Source organism: Chiloscyllium punctatum, chromosome 7 (assembly GCF_047496795.1).
Source record: "Chiloscyllium punctatum isolate Juve2018m chromosome 7, sChiPun1.3, whole genome shotgun sequence".
Classification (NCBI taxonomy): Eukaryota; Metazoa; Chordata; class Chondrichthyes; order Orectolobiformes; family Hemiscylliidae; genus Chiloscyllium; species Chiloscyllium punctatum.
In genome coordinates this window covers 88,741,770-88,768,504 of record NC_092745.1, presented here as the reverse complement: position 1 = coordinate 88,768,504, position 26,735 = coordinate 88,741,770, and the positions used below count along the sequence as shown (strand labels likewise).

Below are 26,735 nucleotides of genomic sequence, written 5' to 3'. Positions count from 1 at the left end.
TGGAGCGGAGACCAAGGTCAGAGTTTTGAGATCAGTCTGGGGGGGATAATGGCGTTGAAGGCAGAGCTGTAGTCAATGAGCAGGACTTGACATAGGTATCCTTGTTGGCCAGATGTTCCAGGAATGAGTGTAGGGCTAGGGATATGGCATCCGCTGTGGACCTGTTACATCAGTAGGCAAATTGTAGGGGATCGAGGCAGGCTGGGAGAGTAGAGTCAGTCGTAAGGATTTTGAAGTGTAAAATGTTGACTTGCTGACTGGATATCAGTAGTTAATGAATAATGATACATTAAACTCAACCATTAAGTGAAAAATTAGCAGATTAGTATTTAAAAAAGGAGAAATAGAATAATTTATCTGCTGTTCAGTTGTGCCTAATATGCTGCTTTCTTTCAGGGCTGTCAAAATCTGACCCTCCTTGGGGTTGCTATTTCTCTGGGTAGTAGCACATGCCAGACTTTCTTCATCACAGCACCATTCCATTGGCTGCTTGGATATGACACCAGGGTACCTAAGCAAATGTCGCAGAGATATAATGAATAGTGGCTTCTTCCTATAAACTAAAATATCATGAAAGGAGGACTGCCTCATGACCCTTTCACCACCTCTCATAATAATAGCCTTTGAGCAAAGCAAAGTGCAAAGAAAGGCATATTTGTTATCCAGGGAAGCATGGTGGAAAGAATTATTAAATTGCATCATATTTACTTTATTATTAAGTAATGAAGTTAATAATGAAGTTCATTATTATTTCTGAAGATTCTAGTCATCTATGAAAGGGTGCAGTTATTTTGTGATGACATTTCAATCAGAAAAGTAATAAGCAGCTTGAAGCTATATCACTGTAAAAGGCAAAAACATCCACCCATGTTCAAGGTTAGAACAACCTTTTTACAAGATGGGCCACATTTAAATTTTTCTCTCACATGGGTGTTGTGGGTGGTGAGGCAGTAAACAAATTTACAATAAGATTTAGGTGTCAATTAGGTGTCGACCTGATGAAACTGCAACTTAGGACCATTGCATGCCCAACAACATAAGCACTATACGATAGATATAGAATCTCTCAATTAACGCATCAGATCTAACTTGTGTCCTTTTGCCACATCCAGTAATGAATGGTGGTAGACATTAAACAACCAACAGCAAAGGAGGCTGCATCCTCATTGCTGGAGGAGCCCAGCACATCAGTGCAAAAAAAAGTTTGAAACACTAACAACCATCTTCAGGTAGAAATGCCAAATACCCCTCTAAGTTTTCCAACGTTACAGATGTTAATTTTCAAGTAATTCAATTCACTCAACTTGATACCAAGGAATAACTGACAACAGAATTAGAATGAGCTTTATTGTCACATATACTCACATGAGTACAGTGCAAAGTTTATGTCGCCACTTATAGCGCCATCTTAGATACAAGGTACCGAGGTACAGATTCTTAAGTACAAATTCTTAGGAAAAAAAATAGAAAAATAAGGAAATACAAAGTCCAGCATTGCTGATCTTCCCACCATCTTAGGCACAAAAGTACAAAAACATAGGAATACATTTTTAAATAGTAATAAGTTCAGAATAACAGTCCTTTCAACCCAGTCTGTGCCAGGCTTCGCATCTCGTCAATGCCGACCCTCGTCTCCAGACTGTGCTGGGCTTTACCTAAAGAGTCTTGAGGCCATGAGCACCAGGAGTCTGCTCTGGATTTACTTCAAGACTGGGAGGCCGTGCTGAGACCAGGAGGCTACTCTGAAGCTATGAGTCCGTAATGACTTCACTCGATGCTCAAGGATAGAAGGGAAAAAGAAAGAAAGAGAAAAAGACACGAAAAACGAAAGAAAAGAGAAGAAATGGATGGAGCTAACGAGCTCTGGCTGAGAAGTCCCACTCTGCCACATTCTTGGAAAGCAATTCACAATGAAAAGCAACACTAGACAGTACAAAGGCTTCAACTCTGACAACACTCCAGCAATTGTACTAAGATACTCCAGAACCAGCTGCAGCCCAAGCCAGCAGTTCCAATATAGCTATATCAGCAACATGGAAAATTACACAGGTATGCCTTTGCACAAAGCTTGGACAAATCCAACTTGGCTAAATACTGACCATGGGCGTATTCTTGATCATCAGCAAAGTAATGGAAGGGGTTGTTGACAGTATGTCATTTACTCAGCAATAATGTGTTAACTGACACACAGCTTTGGATCCACTCCAGATCTTATTACAACCTTGGTTGCAATATGGAGAAAGAGTTGATGTCAAAGTCAGGTGAGAGTGATTACCCTTGACAACAAAATAATTTTTAAACAAATGTGACATCAAGGAGCCCTACGAAAACTGGAGTCAGTGGGAATTAAAGGGGAAATTATCCGTGGTTTAAGTTAGACTAACCAAAAAGAAATATTGGTGCAGTTAGGAGTTCATTCATCACAATTCTGGGACACCACTGCAGAAGATCCGTTGAATCTGCTGTTGGCCCAACATTCTCTGCTACTTGATCCATTTAATGTCAAAAGTAAGGATGTTTGCTGATAATGATATATTGTTTAGTACCATTCCCAACTCCACTGAAGCTGAGGTAGTCCATGTTAATGTGTAGAAGGATCTGGCAGCATTCAAGTTTGCATTGATTAGTGCCAAGTAACATTGATTATTTGCAATGACCATCTCTAACAAGAGTGAATCTAACCATCTTGCCTTGGTATTCAATGGCTGTGCCATCACTGTCAACATCCTGGAGGGTTACCATTGATAACAAACTGAAGTGGATCATTCATTTAAATACTATGTCTGCAACAGCAGATCTTGAAATTCCCTCAAGCAATTTGCCTTCTGTTTCTTTACTGTCAGCCTGCCCTCTACAAGGCTCAAGTCAGGAGTGTGAAGAATACACTCCATTTACCTGAATGGGTGCAGCTCCCACACCACTCAGGGAACTTAAGACCAACCAGAACAAAACAGTCTGCTCGACAGGCCCCCTATCCATCCATCAAACACATTCACTTACTTCGGCACAGCTGCTCCTCTGAAGGCACTACAACTCTAACAGTTAAAAGGACAAGAGCAGTAAATACATGGAACCTGCGAGTTCCTCTCCAAACCACACAAAAGTCTGAGTTGAAACTGTGTTCCTGTACTTTCATTGTCTCTTGGTCAATATCTTGGAACTCGCTTTCTAACAGCACCGTGAGTGCACCTGCACCCAAATAACTGTGATGGTTCAAGATGGTAGTTCAACACCATCTTCTCAAGGGATGGGCAATAAGTGCGATCTTAGCCAGCAACACCACATCCCTTTCACAAATGTTTTAAAAATTGTAAACAGCCATGACAGTTTCTTTTCCATTAATCATTGTCCATTAATCACTGACCCTTGTAGCGATTTTTGTGTGCGTGGTAGCATCTCTACCTCTGGCTCAAGTTTCACCTGCATCAGAAATATGTTGCAACATGACCAAATAAATTGATTCAAAATGCTTATAATGAATGTTGCTTGACTGTATCTCCCATCTTCACGTTAATCATGCTACACTGTTGTCAGGGTGCCAATGAAATTTCCAGCAGTACTATTAGCTGGACCCTGGTAGCTTTTTGGTGCTTTCAAATCAGATTTTTTTTTTGTAGTAGATATTTTTCATACATTAATCATCAGCCACTTAAAGTCTTGTCAATTCTGTCTGCAGTGAGGGTATCAGTTGGTAGAGAAAAGAGCATTCATTTTGCAGCCTGATGTCTTTTCATCAGCTTTCCTCTTCTTCCAATAGCTTAGGGAATTCTTGTTGAAAACTGATTGGTGCCAGCAATGGAACTGGTTGCAACAAAAGCAAATTAGGACTGATGGCCCATGCACATGAAATCTATGTGCCAATAGAGAAAAATCAAAATAGCTGAAATATTACACAGCCATCAGTTACCTCTGCCCTGAAAATGAACTTTTTTCACAGTTGATTTTATAAATGTTTTCAAGTATTTTGGCATTATTAGTTTTCAAATGCAAGGGAATATGCTGAATTCCTTGATATTCCTGGACATCACATTTTTGTGGCTGCATATATTGGAAAAAAGGTGTACTTAACATTTGCCAATTCAGCTGATTTCCTGAAAACCATGTTTCCAGAATTCTGTCTGTAATTGTATATTTGTTATAAGTATAACTTCATTTGTATCTAGCTCTGATTGTTTTCATATTATGATGCCGTTTGACTTGGTATCAAAATTCCCTGCTCTGATGATGAGATTTCTGATGATGACCTACAAGGCTATAGAGCTGAAACACAAGATATTTCATTTTTATGGACTGTATTATATCTGTGTGCAGACTTTTTTATTGTCATGCACCATAGTTCATTAGTATTCTCGTTCAAGCTGCCTGTGAGTTGGAATATTGTCTTTGTTCATAACCAGGAGGCATAATCAGCTACATTTCCTTGCTATAAAAGAGATAAAGTAATGAATTTCATTTTAATTTTTGTGATGGTTTGAAGTTAACAGTAGCAGCTGCTTTCACAGTTTGTGGGAGTGTTCTTCTCCAGAAGGCAGAGGATAAAAAAAATTGTGAACAATGGAACATCTAGAACAAAAAGGTTAATATGAAAATCAAGTGATGTATATTCTTATCAAAGAATCATTTGGGGATTTCCTGTCCTGTACTTTAACACCTGAAAATGTCCGAATCTTATTATTTATTCATATGTAGGATTTCCTGTATCTGACAGGCATATAAAAGCAAATAGGTCCATGGGGCTATTGGAGATAAGAGAAAATTAGCTGACGATATACTACAAATAATACTTTTACATATAGTCTGTACTGGATATACCTTTAAGTAGACTTTAATTGCCAAAAAAAGCCGAGCAGATAATGCAGTGTGTGGTGCTGGAAAAGCACAGCTGGTCAGGCAGCATTTGAGGAGCAGGAGATTCGACATTTCAAACATAAGCCCTTCATTCCTGATAAAGGGTGTATGCCTGAAACGTTGATTCTCCTGCTCCTCAGATGCTGCCTGACCGGCTGTGCTTTTCTAGCACCACACTCTTCAATTCTGATCTCCAGCATCTGCAGTCCTCACTTTCTCCAAGCAGATAATGCAATAAGGCTTTGATCTCAGGTTGCGATTTGAACAAGAGACCTAAGAATCAAAGGAAATTAATCCTCTGATCTTATCAGAACGTTCAATATAAACGGCCAACTCTCGTCGGCTTATCTTATCCAAATGAAGTCTTCAATTTTGGACCACCTACTTTGCAGGCAATGTCTCTCAGATGAACAAATTGGAGATCTAATGGTGGAAGCCATTTTGAAGTAAAAACAGAAAAATGCTGGAAACCCTCACTGAGGTCTGGAAGCACCTGTTAAAGAAAAAAAACAATGTTTCACTTAGATAACTTTATATCAGATCTTGTGAAGCAAGAAAAATGGGGAAGATGGGGAAAAGAACAATAGGTAGATGGGATAAATTAAAGCCAGGAGAGTATAAGAGGTAACAGAGACAGTGGATAAGGGATTGCGATTGGTGTCTATATGAATTTTCAATAGCGATTTGATAAAGTACCAAATGTTAAGCTTAGCAACAAAATTTGAGACAGCATGGATATTAAATGGCTAATGGATGTTAAGACATTGAAGAGACATATGAAGCATGCATTTGCAAACTCCACCTACATTTAATTTGCAAACATGAGGGGGAGATGATGGCCTAGTGGTATTACTGCTGGACTGTTGACTCAGAGAATGTTCTGGGGATATGGGTTCAAATCCTGCCATCATTGATGCTGGAATTAGAATTCCATGAAAGAAAATCTGGAACTAAGAATCTAATGATGACCATGAATCCATTGTCAATTGTCGGAAAAACCCATCTGGTTCACGAACAACCTTTAGGGAAAGAAACTACCATCCTTACCTGGTCTGGCCTACATGGGACCCTGGACCCACAGTAATGTGGTTGACTTTTAACTGCCTGGTGGGTAATTAGGGATGGGAATTAAATGCTGCCTCATCCACAACACCCCTATCCCATGAATGAATAAAGAACATTCACAGCACATTGTGATACACGGAAAGTGAGTATGTTTAGTTTTCTCATGTTGGTCAAAGGCAGATTGTACCATGCCATTGGTACTAGCCATACTAACATTCTGTTCTCAGTGGTGCAGAGTTAGTGGCAAGGCAAATGCTGAGGAAAGGAACTACTTATTTGTGGAACTTCCAAGAATGCTGTGGACCAAGGACCATTGCTGCATCACAAGTCATATAAGTGTGAATATGGACTCAAGTGAATGTAATGGAAATTGGAGTGGTTTATGGGTGGGTCTGAAATGAAAAGTGGGTTAGACCATATCAGGCACTCCCTTTTGATGTAATATGTTCGTCACAAATTTGGTGCACATCACAAATTGGTATACATACTGCAATCAAGGCCAGGATGGAACAGACAACAGGGCTGCTCAAGATGTGGTTTCACTGCTTGGAATGGTCTGACTCCTAGCATGGTATACTTTCCACCATTGGTGCAGGCTAGAAGGCAATATGGTAGATGTTGTGGAACCAGGGGAACAAGAGTAAGCATTTGAGGAGAAGAATGAAGACATTGTGCTGGAGGAAGCTCTCCCTATGGATACAGAACTGAGCTGCATTGTGTACCAAAAGCACCTGATTGACATCTTTTTACGGTGGATGCTATCTGGCCACAGGAACGCATCTCAGACTGTCAATGTCAAGTTGGTTCACATTGTGAGTGTGAGCTGCAGCCTGTTTTTGCTTCCTTTGTGTTCCCTTTTACTGGTTGTCAATAAAAGTTCATGTTTGGATCCGTCCTAATGACAGGAGTATGTGATGTTTGCCTACTGGACAATGGCAAGTTATGAGTGACCCTTAGATATTAGAATAAGAGTATTAGGGATTCACGGTGTGTTCGGACAGGATGTATCGAATAACAGGTAAACTCTGTGGTGTGGTAATTAAATGTGCCTCTCAAACATGCCTGGCACTGACACAAGAAATCTTCGTGGATGTCTGATGAATGGTGAGTTGTTCTGCGAATGATTTTATGGTAAATTGGAGATAGAATTGATATGAGAGATATCATTGGTGTAGGGTAACTAGTTATTGAGGTTCATTTTGTAAAATATGGCAAGAAATGTTTTTACGCCTCAAAGTAGGATTCCGTGCAAAGAAATTTGATGTAACTTGCATTTGGTTGAAAAAATGCGAGATTCAGCCTGATATCTTGGTATAATGATTTGGATATTAGGACTACAAAATACCAAATTTGTCTATGTCTGGTCAAATCTCAGATATGTCTTCAACACCGTCTGGCCATCCTTGGACAATGATCATTTGCACCTCTTGCCCAGCTTTGGTAGTTGTCAATTGCAGCTGTTTACATTGGCTCCAAACAAAGTGTAACCAGATCAACCTTCAAAATCAGAATCATAATCAAGAGCAATAATGTCTAGATCAAAAGGAAAACCTTTATCTTTGTGCAGGTTGGGCAATCTGCATAGCATATCAAACACAATGATCCTTGTACCTGGCCTAAAACTCACTTCAAATTAATATCCTTGGAGACTGTTGACTGAATTGGTTGAGTGATGTCTGCTTTTTTTCTGCCACAGTGTGTGAGGTTTGAATCTCATGAATTGTGTCTATACCAGATCTGTGAATGCTGGTAGTCCTGCCACTACTGGCCTGTTGTTATCTCAAAATTGAAAGATTTTGAGAATCCAAAATGAACTTGTATATAGGTCCTGCAATGTAATTCTGTGAGTAAATAGAATTGGTGATATATTTTACATTTTATAGAGTCATAGAGATGTACAGCATGGAAACAGACCCTTCGGTCCAACCCGTCCATGCCGACCAGATATCCCAACCCAATCTCGTCCCACCTACCAGCACCCGGCCCATATCCCTCCAAACCCTTCCTATTCATATACTCATCCAAATTCCTCTTAAATGTTGCAATTGTACAAGCCTCCACCACTTCCTCTGGCAGCTCATTCCATACACGTACCACCCTCTCTGTGAAAAGGTTGCCCCATAGGTCTCTTTTATATCTTTCCCCTCTCAACCTAAACCCATGCCCTCTAGTTTTGGATTCCCCCACCCTAGGGAAAAGACTTTGTCTATTTATCCGATCCATGCCCCTCATAATTTTGTAAACCTCTATAAGGTCACCCCTCAGCCTCCGACGCTCCAGGGAAAACAGCCCCAGCCTGTTCAGCCTCTCCCTATAGCTCAAATCCTCCAACCCTGGCAACATCCTTGTAAATCTTTTCTGAACCCTTTCAAGTTTCACAACATCTTTCCGATAGGAAGGAGACCAGAATTGCATGCAATATACCAACAGTGGCCTAACCAATGTCCTGTACAGCTGCAACATGACCTCCCAACCCCTGTACTCAATACTTTGACCAATAAAAGAAAACATACCAAACGACTTCTTCACTATCCTATCTACCTGCGACTCCACTTTCAAGGTGCTATGAACTTGCACTCCAAGGTCTCTTTGTTCAGCAACACTCCCTAGGACCTTACCATTAAGTGTATAAGTCCTGCTAAGATTTGCTTTCCCAAGATGCAGCACCTCTCATGTGTCTGAATTAAACTCCATCTGCCACTTCTCAGCTCATTGGCCCATCTGGCCAAGATCCTGTTGTAATCTGAGGTAACCCTCTTCACTGTCCACTACACCTCCAATTTTGGTGTCATCTGCAAACTTACTAATTGAGGTGCTATTTTGTGCATGGTACATGGAGTGTCACTTTGTTGGCAAACATGACTTTTAGGATGTGTGTTGGTAATGCATTGGTACTGCCTCCCATGTTAATTTTAACTTATTGTGTATGGTAACCTGCCTTTTCAGGAAATATGAACACACAAATAAGGTGTAGGAATAGGCAATTCCGGCCATCAAGTCTGCTCTGACATTTAATGATATGGATGATATGATTGTACTTTCACATTTGTACTCCTGCCTATCCCTAATAACTATTCGCCCCCTTGCTTAACAAAACTCTATCTACCTCTGCCTTCAAAATATTCAAAGATTCTGTTTCCACAACCTTTTCAGGGAAAGAGTTTCAAAGGCTTACAACAAATAATATAAGAAATTGATGGTTATAAAAGTTTTGATTGCCTTATAATATGAGGCATGTGAGATTAACAATATAGAAAGCTTAGTCATCTTCTGAAATTTACTTTCCACTTAATTGACTCCAAATTTCATTGACATTTTTGTATTTGTGTTTCAGCTTAATTCCTTCTTTCTTTCTTCATTTTCTGACTGGCTATATCAGTAGTGAAATGGATGTAAACGACATAATCTAGAGGTGTACTTGTGCACAGCAGATGATGAAGTTCTCTAGAGATCGCAAGCAGATCTGAAGGTGAAGAAATTCAGGGCTGTGATGAATTTGTTCCTCACTGGTTATGCATGCCAACCTGGTCCACCTGACTTGAGGTCTTTTTCCAGGAACTGCAAATTTCAGCAACGTGGATATCCTCCAGAGGGACTGGTGTTCAGTTATTTTCAGAAAGCTCTTTGATACTTTTATAGTCATGCTGTAGTTCAAATCCATGTTTAAAGATGTAGTTGATTTTGGTATATATTTATAATAGAATCAGCTGTTCTACAGGAGTTTCTGCTAATGACCACGTCCAGTTAAATGCAGAAATAAATGTGTTCCTGTTGGCTTCTTGATGTCCCAGCACATTTTTAAATATTTTAACCTTTTGTAGACACCAATATCCATGACCCCATCTTTTCTGGCTAAGCATAATACTTTCTTCATCTAGCTTGTTGTTTAGTTCTGTATTTGCTTTGGACAAACTATATTACATCAGTATCTTATGATTTGTTCCATTTTTGATGTGAAGTTTAGGTGGCAGGGGAAGTGGTGAAGGTGGATACAATTATGACATTTATAAGTTAAAAATCACACAACACCAGGTTATGGTCCAACAGGACCATTTGGAAGCATTGGCTTTCGGAGCACCTCTCCTTCATCAGGACAACCACCTGATGAAGGAGCTTTGCTCCGAAAGCTAGTGCTTTCAAATAAACCTGTTAGACTATAATCTGGTGTTGTGTGATTTTTTTTTTAACTCTCCCACCCCAGTCCAACACCATCACCTCCAAATCATGACATTTAAAAGGATGGGATACATGAACAGGAAGGATTTAGAGGGGTATGGGCCAAATGTTGGCAAATGGGTCTAGATCAGTTTAAGATAGCTGGTTGGCACGGACAAATTGCACCAAAAGATCTCTATCTTGTCTGTGTATGACTTTAAGTAAATGTGCCAGCAAACATCTATAGGAATGTTTGTTTAAAAATATTACAGCGATGTGACACCTTGAGAATTTTATGTTGCTCAATAAAATAGGTTTTACATGTGACAAGCAAGAGTGCTGTGGAATGACTTGACAATCCTTAAGAGGTAGCAGTTAAGTTTTGTCCAATGCTATGGTTCTTAACAAAGCAGCTTTTTGATTTTGACTGTGAACAGTGCAAAATCCTGGGAAAGTCAAAACTGATATTATTAAAGTTTATTTTTATTATTAATGGTATCTTTAAATTATAAATGCTCATCTAAGAATAGTGAAAAGAATATTTTACCCCAAGGTTTACAGAAATGTTTTTGTTAGAAAAAGATTACATGGTAATCTACATTTATAATTCAACAAATAAGGTACTGTCTTGCTGAAATACAAAAGTAAATTCTCCAATTCTGAAAACTACAATAAAAAAACAGAAATTGTACGAAAACCAAAACAGTTCTGCCAGCATTTAAAGTGTAATAAGTGGTTGGTTTACTTTTAGGCATATATCTTCATAAGCCTTTATTGCAAGGATTTGGAAGAGTAAGGACATTCTGCTGGAATTAAGTGAGGCTTTGGTGATACCATGCCTGGTGTTCTTTTCATCCTATTTCCAATAAATGAAGGATGGGCATTTCTTATGAGAAAGGCTTGGCAGGCTGAGCTTGTATCCACTGAAAAAGATGACTTGATTGAAACATATAACATCTTGAGAGGTCTTGACAATGTTGTTTTTTAGGAGAATCTAGAACTAAGGGTAACTTTTTAAAAATCAGAGTTGACCATTTAAAACAAAGGTGAGGCAATTATTTTTCTTTCTGAGTGTCATAACTTTGGAACTGACTTCCTGAAGCGGTCATGAAAGCAGAGTCCTGGAATACTTTTAAGGCAGAGGTGAATAGATTTTTGTTAAGTAAAATAGTGAAAGGTTATCAGGGTAGATGGGAATGCAGTTTTAATGTTACAATCAGGTCCTATTTAATGGTAGAAAGGTGTGGAGAGCCTGATTGACCTACTCCTGCTCCTAATTCATATATTTGTATGTTAGTATGTCCACCAAGAAACTAGATGGTGCCAGTTATCGACATGTAAATCAGAACAGATAGCTGCAATTTGCTGAATACTTATCCCTGTCATTGTGCGCCTGTTTCTTATCTGCAGCCTCCATGGCCACCACCTTTTGTCTGTGCAAGTTGGTATTAGCAAGCCACTAGTCTTACCAGATCATCATGCTTTCTCTGAGACCAACTCAGATACTACTTCAGCCCTTCAACACTGTACTTGGAACATAAGGATACATACGACTTTTATGCTTCTGTCAGGTTGTTTGCATGCAGGGACATAAATGCATCTACACAGAATGATTTTGAGCTCACAAGGAACCATGTATCTTACGGATCTTACTTTTTTTCTTAATACTCACTTACTTTGCACTTATGTGGATGTTGCCAACTTCTATGTATATTACATTCCACACTGCCTCACAGTTACTGACTTCAACACCGACTTACTGGTTGCCAGCTCACAGTGTGGCTCATATTGCTTTCCTAGCACACTGTATTTTCAGTGCTCAGCTATAGGCTGCCAGCCTTTTTAGAGCAGAAGGAAAGGCAGGCAACTTGTTATGGTGGGAAGAACTGAACTGTCGAAGGGGAGAAGCATCCCCTTGCGGCACCATGCTACGTCAAAGTAACACTTGCAGCATCTTCTGGCAGTTCACGTAGCAAGCATACTTCATGTGCTTAAAGCAAATGACCACGAGTGAATGTCAGAGGGGAGCAGTCACAGTGGGATCAAGAGGAAAGATGCTCAGTCAGGGGTTACTGCCATAATCAGTAAAGAGGCTCATCACATTCCAATCCATAGTCAGTTCAGTGCTTGATCCTTCCAGGGTCTGGGAATCTATGACCTTGGAGTCCAGGTAATCGAGCCATGGTCAGTCCTGTAAGTCAAGTGCAAGCAGTTTCATGATGACAGATGTACTGTTCAGTGTACTGTTAAGACATCAGTTAAGGGGTGAGCCATGATTGTCAGGGCTACCCTACCAAGTCAGCATAGGGAGCCGTCGTCCTTGGGATTTGGTTAGTAATGTATAGCAGTCTTGGGAAGACGAGTTGACTTTGTTGTACTGGGTACCTGAGGGAATGGTGAAAGTGATAGGGAAATTGTAGATGATTAGGTGGGACCTCATAGTGCATGGAAGGGGATTGGGAACTCTGAAAAGGGGAGTTCCAACAGGTCATGATAAATCTGGACTCTCCATAGGAAAGGTAGGACCAACAAGAGTATGAGAATTTCCAAAGTCATGGGCTTGAAGGATAAAGTGAACATATTAATAGTTATGTAAAGCAGCTAAATGGAAATAGTTGCCGGAGGCTGAAAAGAATCAGAAGTTAAATATACTTTGTTGTCACATGGTTATAGGTACAACAAAAGCACTAACATAAAACAAAACATGAAGGATTGGGGAAAATCAACCCAGACCCTGCAAGTCACTCAGTGAACAAAAGTTGCATCCTTGCATCTCAGATCAAAACTGAATTGCTTAATTAAGAGACAAAATGGTTGCTAATAGATGTAGAATATACGTAACCTATTTTTTGGGGGAGGGAAAGGCGTGGGAGGTGTAAAATTCTTGGAATTTGAGACCTTGTTATGAACATTTACATGATTATGCCTCCACTGAATGTCGCCCTTCTGGCTTCAATTTGAACTGCATTGGCAGGTCATTCATTGCCTGAAGTAATCAGGACTATTACATTGTGCCAACTAATTGCCTCCTTTTCATGTCAGCTAAACTACAATAAGAGAAAGCCACTTAATATCAACACCTGACGTCTAATTACACAACATATTCCATAACAAACACTGGAGGACAACACACTGAATTGTAAGCATATAATATGTCTGTGATATTGAAGAGGCGCTTTGTTGGGCATTGAGGAACATAATCATGGTTGCTTATTAGCATAATTCTTCTCCTAGTGGAGTGTTAAATCTTTGGTTGTGCAATGTACAATTGGATAAGTTGAAATACCTCAGAGCTCCTCATGAACATATGATAGTGACCTCCTTAGAAAGCCTGCATGTCACATGGATGGCATAATGTGCTGGGCGTGAGGGCTCAGGAGTGCTGAGTGTTACCTTTCTCATATTCCCCATAGCTTGTATATTTGTGAATCTTACATGGGGATTGCAATGGTTGCAGTGATTACAGCATAATGCAACTTTGAAGACAGCATAGAAAGAGATTTCTACTCTATGAGCAATCAAGAACAGGAAACTCCAATGCCTCTTGCACAGATTCTAGATGGAGAAGCAGAAAGTCAAGATTCAAAAACTGAGGCAGAGGTGTACATTGAGACCCCACATCTACATGCCTTCCTGTCTTTTTCTTCAACCTTTTGAAGCATATGCAGGTGTGGATTAAGGAAGTTGCAGACAATCATTACTGACCTGAATTGCTGGAGCAAGACTTGTGTGTAGAAAGATCGGGCGACAATCCAATCCCATGAAGGTCACAGCTGCCCTGATGTTTCATGCCAGTGTTTTGTTTCAAGGAGGAACTGGGCATCTATGTGGCATTTTCCAATCCTTGACCCATAAATGCATCCAGAATGTAGTGAATGCCATTTTCTGCAGATCACAGCTTATGTTTTCCTGGTGATGAAGAGAGTCAAACAGCTTGGGCAGTGTGATTATACACCATTGCTGGCTTCCCCAGGTACAAGGTGTTTTGACTGCACACATGTTGATTTAAGAATGCCATATCAAAAGCCTCTATAGTTCATCAATAGGAAACACTTGTGCGACATTGATGTTTATCAATGGCAAATTCTGGAGGTCTGTACAAAATATTATAGTAGAAAACTCATAGGTTCCTTTCTCCTTCGAAGGTCCCCAGGATATACAGGGGTACCTGCTGGGAGACAGGGTGTACCCCTTCCAAATGTGACTTTTATGACATCATTGTGAAAACCTGAGACTTACTTAGAACAAAGATATACTGCTGTTCTTCACATGAACCAGGGATATAGGGCAACAGACCATAAGCATACTTAAGATGAGTTTTGACACCTGAACTGCTTTGACAGTGCCTTGTAATATAACTCCAAAAAATATATATTTCGAATTTATTGTCATAAGTATTTTTACAATAAAAATACAACGAAAGGTATTCCAAATTGCCCTAACATAGTGCCTATAATGACAGAAGCCATGGTCAAATCATTAGTTACAGAATGAAGTAAATATAAGAAAAAGCTCATCAGAGTCCATTTAAACGCTCCTGGTCTCAAAGAAAACCGATTCACAATGAGAACGACATGACAGGACAAAAACTGAAATGCTGGGACACCACTCCATTGGGTCGAAAGCCTCTGAAGAAAAACTGCCACCAAGAATGTCACTTAAAAAAATACTGGGCTTTCGGATTGCTGGGCCACTACACATGGATAAAACAGAACACCGCAATGGAAGCACTCACCGAAGATTAAAATTTGAGCTGGACCACTGTCAAGATCACAATCTGGTACAACTGCTCTAACAGAGACTGCTCCCCAGGCCATGACCAATGCGTTGAGAAAGACCTCCATTTCGGACCGCGGGAAGCAACCGCCGCTTGGGAGAATCTTACGACTGAGATTTCCAAAATGAAGGTAAATGAATTTAAAGTTATTTATTGTTTATACACTAATTGAAAAACCTTAAAAGCAGAAAAAAAAAGGAAATAGTAAAAGGGAATGTTGATAAGCGTCGGGTCCTGGGCTGAGGAGCCAGCACTATAAGCTGCTGCTGCCATTTCATGATAATTATATCAACAATGTGTCATGCTGTGCCCACCGTATTTGGAGCCAACAGAGGGATCCAATGATTTCCAATGAAATAGAGGAACAGCAACAATCTTCTGAGGAAGAAGATGAGGCTAAGGATCAGGATATTGACCAGGAAGATCAAGAAAGCATAACAGAGCAATGTGTCATCGATTCTGAAAGATCAGATTCATAATAGCAAGCAGGTTGAGAGGAATAGTGAGTAACCTCCTTTTGATCCTTCCATCATTGATAATGCTTCAATGTTTCACAGTGTACGTAAACGGCTAGGTTTCCCTGAAATGCTTGAGCATCCAGTGGGACATCATTGAACCTGAAAAAGATAATGCTCTGCACACCTTTTCTCAGCAGACCAATGTGCTTTGAGACAAAGTATTGTAAATCTTCCAGTCTGGAATAGTAATGCACTTCATTGAAAAGCTAATGATTAGAATAAACCTTTCCCCCGTGAGCTATATAGAATCATCACTGATTCGTTCTTGAACACTTTGAAAATTCTGGACTTCTAGCCCTAGAAACCTTTTTTGGGGTTGGATGGGAAGCTATCTTCAGAGCTTTCTGGTCATCAACAGTTCTGATAATGCCAACTCACATTGCAGAGAAGTAGACCTGTCACCTGAGAGTATAGTTTAAAACCCTAATTTCTCTTCAACAGTGGTTGGCACTGCTGCCTCATGGCGCCAGGGACCCAGGTTTGATTCCAGCTTCGGGTGACCATCTGTGTGGAGTTTGCACATACTCCCCGTGTCTGCATGGGTTTCCTCCGCGTGCCCTGGTTTCCTCCCACAGTCCAAAGATGTACAGGTCAGGTAATTTGGCCATTCTAAATTGCCCATAGTGTTAGGTGCACTAGTCAGAGGAAAATGGGTTTGAACGGGTTGCTCTTCAAAGGGTTGGTATGGACTTGTTGGGCTGAAGGGCCTGTTTCCACACTGTAGGTAATTAGCCTTTGTAATCAGTATTTTGATCATTAGGGTGCCACGTTGGCCTCATTGTTGGATTAGGAATGTACTGGGGAGCTTTTACAAGATACTTAGGTTTTTGTTTCCTTGAAATGTGTGAAGTAGTTATTGGTATTTTGTGGATTTTTTCAAAGCAACCTGGTCAGGAATGCCACATGTCGCAAAGATTTCCTTTGAAATCCAAATGATTGTGTCAATAGCATAGAGAAGTTTGCCCTCAATCCACCTCCACGATTATGTCTTACATTGTTGAAGCTATGATATTTCTTTCCTTAAATAAGACAAAGAACTGCAGATATGATAGATCTGAATTAAAAACAGAAATTGCTGGTGAAATTCAGCAGGGCTGGCAGCATGTGTGGAAGAAATTAGAGTTAATATTTTGAGCCCATCAGAACGGTTAGTAGCTAGGAAAATGTACTGGAAAAGGTATGTATGCCGAAGCTGAAGCCGGGGGAGGTAGTGGGGGGAAGGGGAGAGGTGAGTGGATAGGTGGAGATGGAGCCCGGAGAGAGAGTAAGAGATATGAAAAAGATAGGTAAACAAGGAGATTATAGATATGAGGCTAGGACAGAAGAAAAAACTGAGTAAGTGATATTAAGGACTACAATTGGGTAAGAATAGGTAACTGTGCTAATATGAACCCAGCAGGTGTGGGATGGGTAAAAAACACAGAAAAGTGGCACCAAGCTCTAAAATTATTGAACGTAATGTTGAATGCTTTAAGCTGCAGGGTCTTGAGCATGTGCTGAGGCTTGCTGGAATACTGTAGCCGGGCCTCTGACAGAAATGATGGCCAGGGCTTATGGTGGTGTGTTGAAGTGGCAGGAAACTGGAAACTTGGAGTCATTTTTGTGGGTAGACTGTAGGTGTTCTGCAAAGCAGTCGCCCTGTCTAGATTTTGTCTTTCCAGTGTAGAGACTTTACTGTAAACAGTGAATATATTAGACTTGATTGAATGAAGTACAGGTAAATCACTGCTTCACTGGAAGGTATGTCTGGGGCCTTGGATGGTGAGAAGGGAGGAGAGAATCTCCCTCTGTGATTGCATGGGAATGTACCTTGGGGGTACTGGGGGAGTTGTTGAAAGTAGAGGAGGAGTGTATTAGGTTGTCCAGGTTGTCACTTTATTAAATGTCTTATGGAAATTATTTGGGTCATCTACTGCCTCTGTTTTCCCTACCCTACTTATATTTTATTCTCAAAAACCCCTAATCAATTTGCCAAGATGTATTTTCTTTTGTAACACCCTATTGGTTCTGCATGACAATGCTGTAGTATTCAAGTGCATTGTTAAGACTTTACTAATAATAGATTCCATCATTTTTTTGTGACAACTGACATCATTCATACTAATCTGTAGTTCCCTGATTTCTCTCCCTTTTCCATTTCTTGGTTAGTAGCAATATGTATAAAAAAGACTGAATTAGAAGTCTAATAATGACTATGAATCTACTGTAAATTGTTGAAAAAGCCCATCTGATTTACCAATGTCCTTCAAGGAAGAAAACTACCATCCTTACCTGGTTTGGCCTACATGTGACTCCAGACCCACAGCAGTGGTTGACTCTTAACTGCATTCTGAACAATTTGGATGGACAATAAATGCTAGCCTAGCCAGTGACACTCTCATCTCATGAATGAATAAAATAAAATTGTTAACTTCCAACCTTTTGGAATTGCCAGAACCTGGGGAATTTTGGAAAATCATGACCACTGCGTTCACTATCCCTGTTGTTATTTCTTTTAGAACACAAGGACAGAGGTCTTCATAGTCTTATAACTTGCTGGCTTTTAATCCCTTAATGTTCTTTGATATGTTTTGTCTACTAACCTTCCTTAGAGTCGTAATGGTCTACAGCACAGGAAGAGATCGTTTAGCCAATCAAGTCAGCGCTCATCAAAAAAGCAAGCACCTAACTTTTCTAATCCTATTTTCCAGTTCTTAGTTCATAGTCTTGTATGCCTTGTCATTTGCAAGTACACATTTAAATGTTTCTTAAATGTTAATTTTTCTGCCACTACTACCCTTATAGGCAATGAGTTTCAGATTTACACCACCTTCTGGGTGAAAACATTTTTCCTTACATTCCCTTTAAACGTATTGCCCCTTATCTTAAATGTATGTCTGCTGATCATTGAACTCTCCACATGGGAAAAAGTTCCTTCCTGTCTACGCTACTTTTGCCCCCATGTTTTATACATCTCAATTAATAACCTCTCAATCTCTTCTGCTCCAAGAGAAACAATCCCCTAGGGGCAGCATAATGGCTCAGTGGTATGATTCCAGCTTCAGGTGATTGTCTGTGTGGCGGTTGCACATTCTTACCGTGTCTGCGTGGGTTTCTGCTAGGTGATCCAATTTTCTCCCACAGTCCAAAGACGTGCAGATTAGATGGATTGGCGGTGCTAAATTGCCCATTGTGTCCAGGGATGTGCAGGCTAGGTAGATTAGCCATAGGAAATGCAGAATTATAAGGTAGGGGACTTGGTCTGGGTTGGCTGCTCTTCAGAGGGTTGGTGTAGACTCAATGGGCTGAATGGCCTGCTTCCACACTGTAATGATCCTGTGATTATGTGCAACCTCTCTTCATAACTAAAACTCTCCAGCTTCTTGGTAAATCTCCTCTGCACTTCTCCTGAATCCATTCTATCGTGTGGATTCCAGAACTGCATACCATACTCTAGCTTCTCTTAAATTACTCATTCTTTTCAGCATCTTGCTTAGCCTCCGTGTCTAGTATGTAATTTATATTATACTGTATAGAGAAATTCAAAATCAACGACTCTACCATTTCTTCATCACCAATATAATTTCCGCTGTCTTCACCTTTAAGGAACCATGTTTAATTCAGCTATTCTCCTGGTATACCTGTAAAAGATCTTCCTGGTTGGTTTACTTTCTGTTTCTGGATTAGTGGTGCTGGAAGAGCACAGCAGTTCAGGCAGCATCCAAGTAGCTTCAAAATCGACGTTTCGGGCAAAAGCCCTTCATCAGGAATAAAGGCAGTGAGCCTGAAGTGCTCCTCTAGCTTATCTCTCCACACTTCAGGCTCACTGCCTTTATTCCTGATGAAGGGTTTTTGCCCGAAACGTCGATTTTGAAGCTACTTGGATGCTGCCTGAACTGCTGTGCTCTTCCAGCACCACTAATCCAGAATCTGGTTTCCAGCATCTGCAGTCATTGTTTTTACTTTCTGTTTGTTTGATTTTCCAAATCCTTCCAGTTCTTAATCATGCTTGTATTATCTTCACCATTATAAGCTTTTTCTTCTAAACTAACACATTCTTAATTTCTCCAGTAAGCCATGGTTAGATCTTTCTTGCAGAAATTTTGTTTTTTAGGTGAATGTATTTTTATGGAACTTTTTGAACTCTTTCTTTCAATATTTCTCAGTTTTTGTTTACCATCACCCCTTTTAACCTATTTACCTAATCACCCTTAGAGAGCTCTTCCCTCATATCTATGTAATTGCTTTTTATATATAGAATACCTAGAACCATTTGGCCCAACAAGTCCACACCAAGTCTCCGACGAGTATCCCACCCAGGCTCATTCCCCTACCTTATCTCTGCAACCCCACGTTTCGTATGGCTAACACATCTAACCTACACATCCCTGGACACTAAAGGGTAATTTAGCATGGCCAATCCACTTAACTTACACGAGTTTGGAATGTAGGAGGCAACCGGAACACCTGGACGGTGGAGGAGACCCATGCAGACACAGGGAGAATATGCAAACCCCACACAGTTGCCTGAGGGTGGAATTGACTCTGGGTCCCTGGTGCTGTGAGGCAGCAATGCTAACCACTGAGCCACTGTTTTGGTTTATAGATTCTTGTCTGACAATAGAATATGTCACGATCAAATGTAATAAGCAATTCAATTATATTATGATTTCACTGGATGTACGAATGATCTACCCAAACCCAGCCATGTTTTGCACCAGAAGTGTGCATATCATTGCAGTTGCCACTTTGTCGCAAGATTGACACCATTAATACCAACAATATTGTTATTACATAACAGCATTTTGTGGCACCCTTGTTTTGTAGATGTTATCCACGTGTTAAATGTCACAAAACTTGTCCCTTTTTTTCTAAAAGCAGTTCTTTGGCTAATGGAGACTCTGTCCTTAATATTTTTCAGAAGGGCAATAAACCGGGCTGGACTCTGATCAGTCTGGTTTGGTACAGAGGTGAATAGGATTTTGAGTGGCCTTTTATTGATATGTAAACAAATGAGACTTCAGCCCAAAGTGATCATGCTTTCGAAGATGCTGTGTAAAGAGAGAGGAGTGGTCAGCTCTCTAGCTAGCTGAGCTGAACAGTTTTAGTTGAGTCCTGAACTGGGAAGTTCAACAGGGAGCTGTGTGGAAACTCTCTCTCTTTTCTGCCCTTCAGTTTTAACCTGTAAGCATGCGTGCCACTTATATTGGTTTTAAAGGGAGTTTGCTTATTTGGAATGTTGGAAATATTTGGAACAGTATAATTAATTCTAGTTGGATAGGCTGAGTTCTTGTATGGGTTCTTTATTCTGTTCTTTGTGTTTCATTGTGTAATTTTGTGAATAAATTTTATGTCTGTTCTCAAATCTAGTCGCCAGCCTAGCTACTTACTCCAGGTAATTTTCAGTGTAGACTTACTGAAACAAATTGCAAAGTTAGGTCTGGGGCTGCCTGCTTAAGAATGTTTTGAGTGGTCTGGCCTAGTCCATAACATAAGTAATTGATATGTTAATCTTGTTCACCACAACTAAGAAAATAATCTTGATTTTGAGGCCGTATGTAGGGTCATCAGCTGGTGTTGGTAAGGTACTTATACATTTCAGAATTTTACTTTGTAAATAGGTTTGAACTATTATATTAAAAACATTTAATTTTTGTCATACTTGTGGATTTGGTAAAGTAAAACTCCAACCTGCTCACCTTCAAGTTTGTTAAGCAAAACGTACAATTATTCAGTTTCTTGACTGAACACAAAACTTGATTTGAAGCAAGTTAAAATTAGACATATTCTATTAGTATCACCTGTTCTGTAATGTCAGTTTTATGCCTGAGTGGATATTGGAAATCCTGTGTTTTCTCTCATTAATAGATGTTAAAGGTCACATGAAACATAACTTTACAACCTGGCTATTATGTAGCAAATCCATTTAACAAACCACAGAATTGTCATACCAATAACTCGTTAACTTGTGTGTTGTTAAATTTGCACCGTATTACAAAATTAATCAGTGTTCCTTCCAAAAAAAGACTTACTGCAAAACATTTATGATCCCACTTGAATCTATATTTTCTCAAATGTAGACAAAGCTCGACCCAAACATCAGTATTCTACCATTTCACCTTAACTTCTATTTATTGCCAGAGCAATTAATCTGTAAGTAACATAGCAGCCTCAATAACAGACGTTCTGACAGTTATCTGACCTTTTATATTTGAACAATGGAATACGGAAGGTTAGATCGATAGAGAGCAATCCTGCCCTTTAATTGAGTAGTACTGCAGCTTTGAAAGTGATCTGCAGAGTTAATGTAATTGGTCAGAAATCTCCAGCTACATTCATAAATGTAAGTAATATCACTCATTCCATATCTGGGAAAGCATGTTAAGATCAAGTATGCATTTACCTGTTAGAGAATGAAGAGAAGCAGTGGCATAGTGATAACATCATTGGACTAGTAATCCAGAACTCCAGGTTAATATTCTGGGGACATGTGTTTGAATCACATGGTGAAATTTGAAATCAGTTAAAACTCTGGAATGAAGTGCTAGCATAATTAGATAATATTACTTACAGTGTGGAAACAGGCCCTTCAGCCCAACAAGTCCACACCGCCCTGCCGAAGCGCAACCCACCCATACCCCTACATCTACCCCTTACCTAACACTACTGGCAATTTAGCATGGCCAATTCACCTGACCTGCACATCTTTGGAGTGTGGGAGGAAACCGGAGCACCTGGAGGAAACCCACGCAGACACGGGGGGAATGTGCAAACTCCACACAGAGAGTCGCCTGAGGTGGGAATTGAACCCGGGTCTCTGGCGCTGTGAGGCAGCAGTGCTAACCACTGTGCCACCGCCTGTGCCACATGACCATTGTTGATTGTCAGAAGGAAAACATCAAATTCACCAATGTCCTTTATGAAAGGAAATCTGCCTCATTACTTGGTCTGGCCTACATGTGACTCCAGACCCTCAGGAATCCTATGTTTCACTCTGAACAGTCCTCTGGGCAATTAGGGATGTACAATAAATGCAGGCCTAACCAGTGATGCTCACATCGCATGAATGCATGAAAAAAGCAACATTGGATACACTCATATTAATTACTAAATGATGCTTAAAATGTAAGAAGTGTCAATTACAACAGGAAAAAAAATCTGGCTGTTTGAATAAGTATGATTAGTCAGTCAACATGAAGTTAGAGAAGTGAGTGATGTTTAGTAACTCGTGGCTTTTTCTGTAAAGATTAGTAAAATTAGTAAAATTAGCACTGGATGGAGTTAGAAATTCTTGAAGAGTAAATCATACCATTATACCAGACTAGAACTTTTGAGTCTTTCGAGTATATAGACATGGACAAACAAAGGAGATGGATAAACATTCACTTAATGTAACTATAGGATCAGAGCCTGGTATATCTTATAAGTACCAAGTAGAACAAAGTTTAGTATTAATTTGTAATAAATAATGTTTGATGCCAAAGCCTTGGAAAGTTCTTGACTTTGCCTTCTCTGCTTGTTTGGTTATTGTGTAAAGGTGAAGGTAAAGTTTAGAGACAGATGGCTGGTGGTGATTTTCAGCCTGAGGCTCACCACGAGATGGAGAGTCTTGTATGGTAACTTCAGCTGGTGCAGGAATTGAAGCCATGCTGGTGGTATTATTCTGCATTGCAAACCAACCACCCAACCAACTGAGCTAACTAATCCTTAAAAAATTAAAACAGGCGAGAATGGATGACTAAAAACTTGGTCAAAGAATTAGGTTTTAAGGAAGTGTTAGACAAGCAAAGGAACCTAGAAACGTTGAATAGTTTAGGGAGGGAATAACAGAGCTTAGAGTCTAGATAATTAAATCTGTAGTTTTCTGTTTTACACTTGTCTATTCATTTTGCCACATTTTTGTGATATTTTCTTTCCAAGTCGTAGGCATCTTTGGACCCAGTCAGAAATTCTGTAACCTTTGCCACTAAATCTCTCCTCCCCTTGTTTCAGGTTGAAAATTGACTTCTGATTTGACCTCAACCTGACCTTTAAACTCCATATTCTCTTCCTTAAAAAGATCACCAACTCTCAATAATTTTAACAGCATCCATTTTTAAACCTGCCTCAGCTAATCTTGGTGCTGAAAACTCTCATTCATTCCTTTCTTACCTCCAGACTCCAGTATTGCAGTGCACTTACTGGCAAGCTTTCTATCCTGCACTGTCAATTAAGTTTAATTAGTTTAAAACTGCAACTTGATCACTCTTGTTTGCTAACTTCTCTAAGCTCTGTTCCTCAATGTCTCAAATTTCAAATCCCCATCCTCATGCTTAAATCGTACTGCACCCTCATCCTTTTGTTTCCAAAGTCAGGAGTCACACGACACCAGGTTATAGTCTAACAGGTTTATTAGAAATTACTAGCTTTCAGAGAGCTGCTCCTTCACCTGACAAAGGAGCAGCATTCTGAAAGCTTATGATTTCAGTTAAACCTGTGAGACTATAACCTGGTGTCATGCAACTTTGACTTCGTCCGCCCTTTGAGGATACTATCACTTTAACAAGGTTATTTTGTCCTTGGGGTTTTTTTAAGTGAGGTTGTAAAGGCAGAGATGCCAAGGAGTCGTGAAAGAGCCTAGTTTAACAGTGGCAGGGGACTGGCCAGTTCAGGTTTTTTTTATGTTTAGTTTAGCTGTGGCAGTCACAAGATGAAGGGCTTTTGCCCGAAACGTCGATTTCGCTGCTCCTTGGATACTACCTGAACTGCTGTGCTCTTCCAGCACCACTAATCCCGTCACAAGATGCTGCAGTCCAGGAAGATTGCAGCTTCAGCAAATGTTTCCTGACTGACTTTCTCTCTGAAACCTCTTTGGATGTTGATCTCTCCTGACTATAAGAATCTGTGTTTCAATTTACCTTTTTGCCAAAGGGTGTTGCTGCTTTGGAACAGTCTTTATGTTATGAAGAACACTCGTAAGATTTTACCACAGGATAAAAAAGAAGCCCAAGAGGGTGGAAAGGAGGTGAATGTGTTTCACTGTGCTAAAATGGGGCACGTAAAGACACAGTGCTGGTCGTTAAAGGAAGTTGCTGTGGGTAAAGATGTGGTAAAACAAGCTAAGTCAATGGTATTAGTGAAGGGAGTAATGGAGACCCCAAGAAGAGTTGAGGAGCTACAGGAGAGTGTGCATCCTAGGAAGGAGTTAGTACCTGATCTCTACAAAGAATTCGCTCTGTGGGTAAAGTTTATTCAGAAAGAACAAGGGGAAAAGGACAAGAAGTTATAATTTTGAGAGATACAGGATCTAACCAGATGCTGAATAATAAGGGATGCGTGCATATGCACTCTTTTCTGATCTCTTATCCGAGACTGTGGTAATTTGTGGGATACATAGACATAAATTTAGTGTTCCCCAGTGTAAGATCAGGTTGGAGTGCCAATGTAAGACTGGGAAAGTTACAGTGGGAGTGATTGACAGAGTATCAGTTCCAGGAATTCAGTTTGTTCTTGGGAATGATTTGGCAGGATCCAAGGTGGGAATGACACCCCTTGTTGTTGAGAAGGTAAAAACAATGACTGCAGATGCTGGAAACCAGATTCTGGATTAGAGTGGTGCTGGAAAAGCACAGCAGTTCAGGCAGCTTCCAAGGAGCAGGAAAATCAATGTTTCGGGCAAAAGCCCTTCATCCAAGGAAGACCAAGAAACCAAGGATTAAAACAGAAATATCCTGGTATTTTCACAGACTGTGTGGTAACCAGATCCCACTATCATAAGTCACAGCATGAAGTGAAAAGTAAAGAGAAAGATGAAGGAGTTGAGGTTCAGTTAGCGGATACCCTGTTTGATGTAATGGTGCAGGAAAAACCTGAACAGGCAGGGGATCAGGTCAGGCAGCATCCAAGGAACAGGAGAATCGACATTTTGGGCATAAGCCCTTCTTCAAGAAAGCCAAGTTATCCAGAAGGAGATTAAAAGACAAGGTAGTGATACATATGATGATCTATAGGTCACTCAGTTCTACGATGGGTCAATAAACGCAACTATAAATGATTCTTGACTAACATCCAAACAATCGTTTATTGTATCATGCAGTGCTGGGTTGGCAGACTCCGATTCGCCCAGAAGTTTGAAAACTTCTTGGCAATCAAAAGAATCCAACAACCTTACAGAGTTTGCACAAGGTTTATATATATTAATCATCAACAGACATGGACCATGATCGCATAGTAACAGCCAATCAATATACAGTATAACTTCATGGGTAGTTGCTTGAACCAATGATATTGATTAAGTTATAATGGTGTATGTCACCTTTACAAAGATTCTCAGCTTGCAAAATGCGGTTTAGTATTTCCTCTACGAGGACTCGCACATTCCAAATGTGGTTAGTATTTTCTAATCTCGCAGCTTGCAAATGTGGTTAGTATTTCCTCATCTTATCCATCTACTTCTTCATATTGATGGCTTTAGTGGTTAGTTATTTAGTTTTACAGACTAACTGCAGGTAGTCACATAGGCATAGGAAACCATTTTGTCTCTAGCTGCAATTTAGAATTAATTGTTGCTTTGCAATTTAGTTTAGCAATACAGGAGCCATTTTGTGCAGCTCCTTTATCCATTTTGTCTTACCTCCCAGAGGCCCATATCCTATCATATAACTATATCAAAACTCTGCCACATTTTAATGAGAAAGATGTTAAAGCTTTATTTATTTCATTTAAAAATTTGGCTAGGCAGATGGAGTGGACTGATGGTTTATGGGTAATGCTAGTTCAGACTAAACTGGTAAGCAGAGCAAGTGAGGTATTTGCCGCACTGTCCGATGAGGTGTCAATGGATTATGAAGAAGTTAATCAGGCTATTTTAAGTGCTTATGAATTGGTACCAGAAGCATATAGACAACAGTTCAGAAACACAAAGAAGAAACCAGGTCAGACTAACGTTGAGTTGGAAAGAATTAAACATAGTAATTCTGATTGATGGGTACGTGCTTTGAAAATAGATAAGAATTTTGAGGCTCTAAAACAGATTATTCTGATGGAGGAGTTTAAAAACTCACTTCCAGAGATGGTAAGAATTCACGTGGAGGAACAGAAAGTTCAGGAAGTGAGAAGGGCAGCAGAATTAGAAGATTGGTGCATAAGACAAGCTTCCAGCTTGTGACTGGGAGGTCTAGTCGACCTCTGTGGGCCCAGGTGAAATGCTTGGCGAACCGTTCCCTCAGTTTACATTTGGTCTTCACGAACGTCTCATGACCATCTCAGCTGGGGCTGCAACAACCAACCAGACCTTCCAGTCACCGCCCATTTCAATTAACTGCCTTTCCAACATGACCATCTTTGGCCTTTCCATTGCCACAGCAAACCAAACTGCAAATTGGAGGAACAATACTTCATCTTCTGCCTGGACA

General features: G+C 40.1%; 1 protein-coding gene across 1 annotated transcript in view; it reads left to right on the top strand.

The window, feature by feature from the left end:
• Positions 1 to 26,735, top strand: part of agbl4 (AGBL carboxypeptidase 4) — an 855,821-nt gene that overhangs the window by 285,297 nt on the left and 543,789 nt on the right. The gene's annotated exons all lie outside the window — the stretch shown is intronic.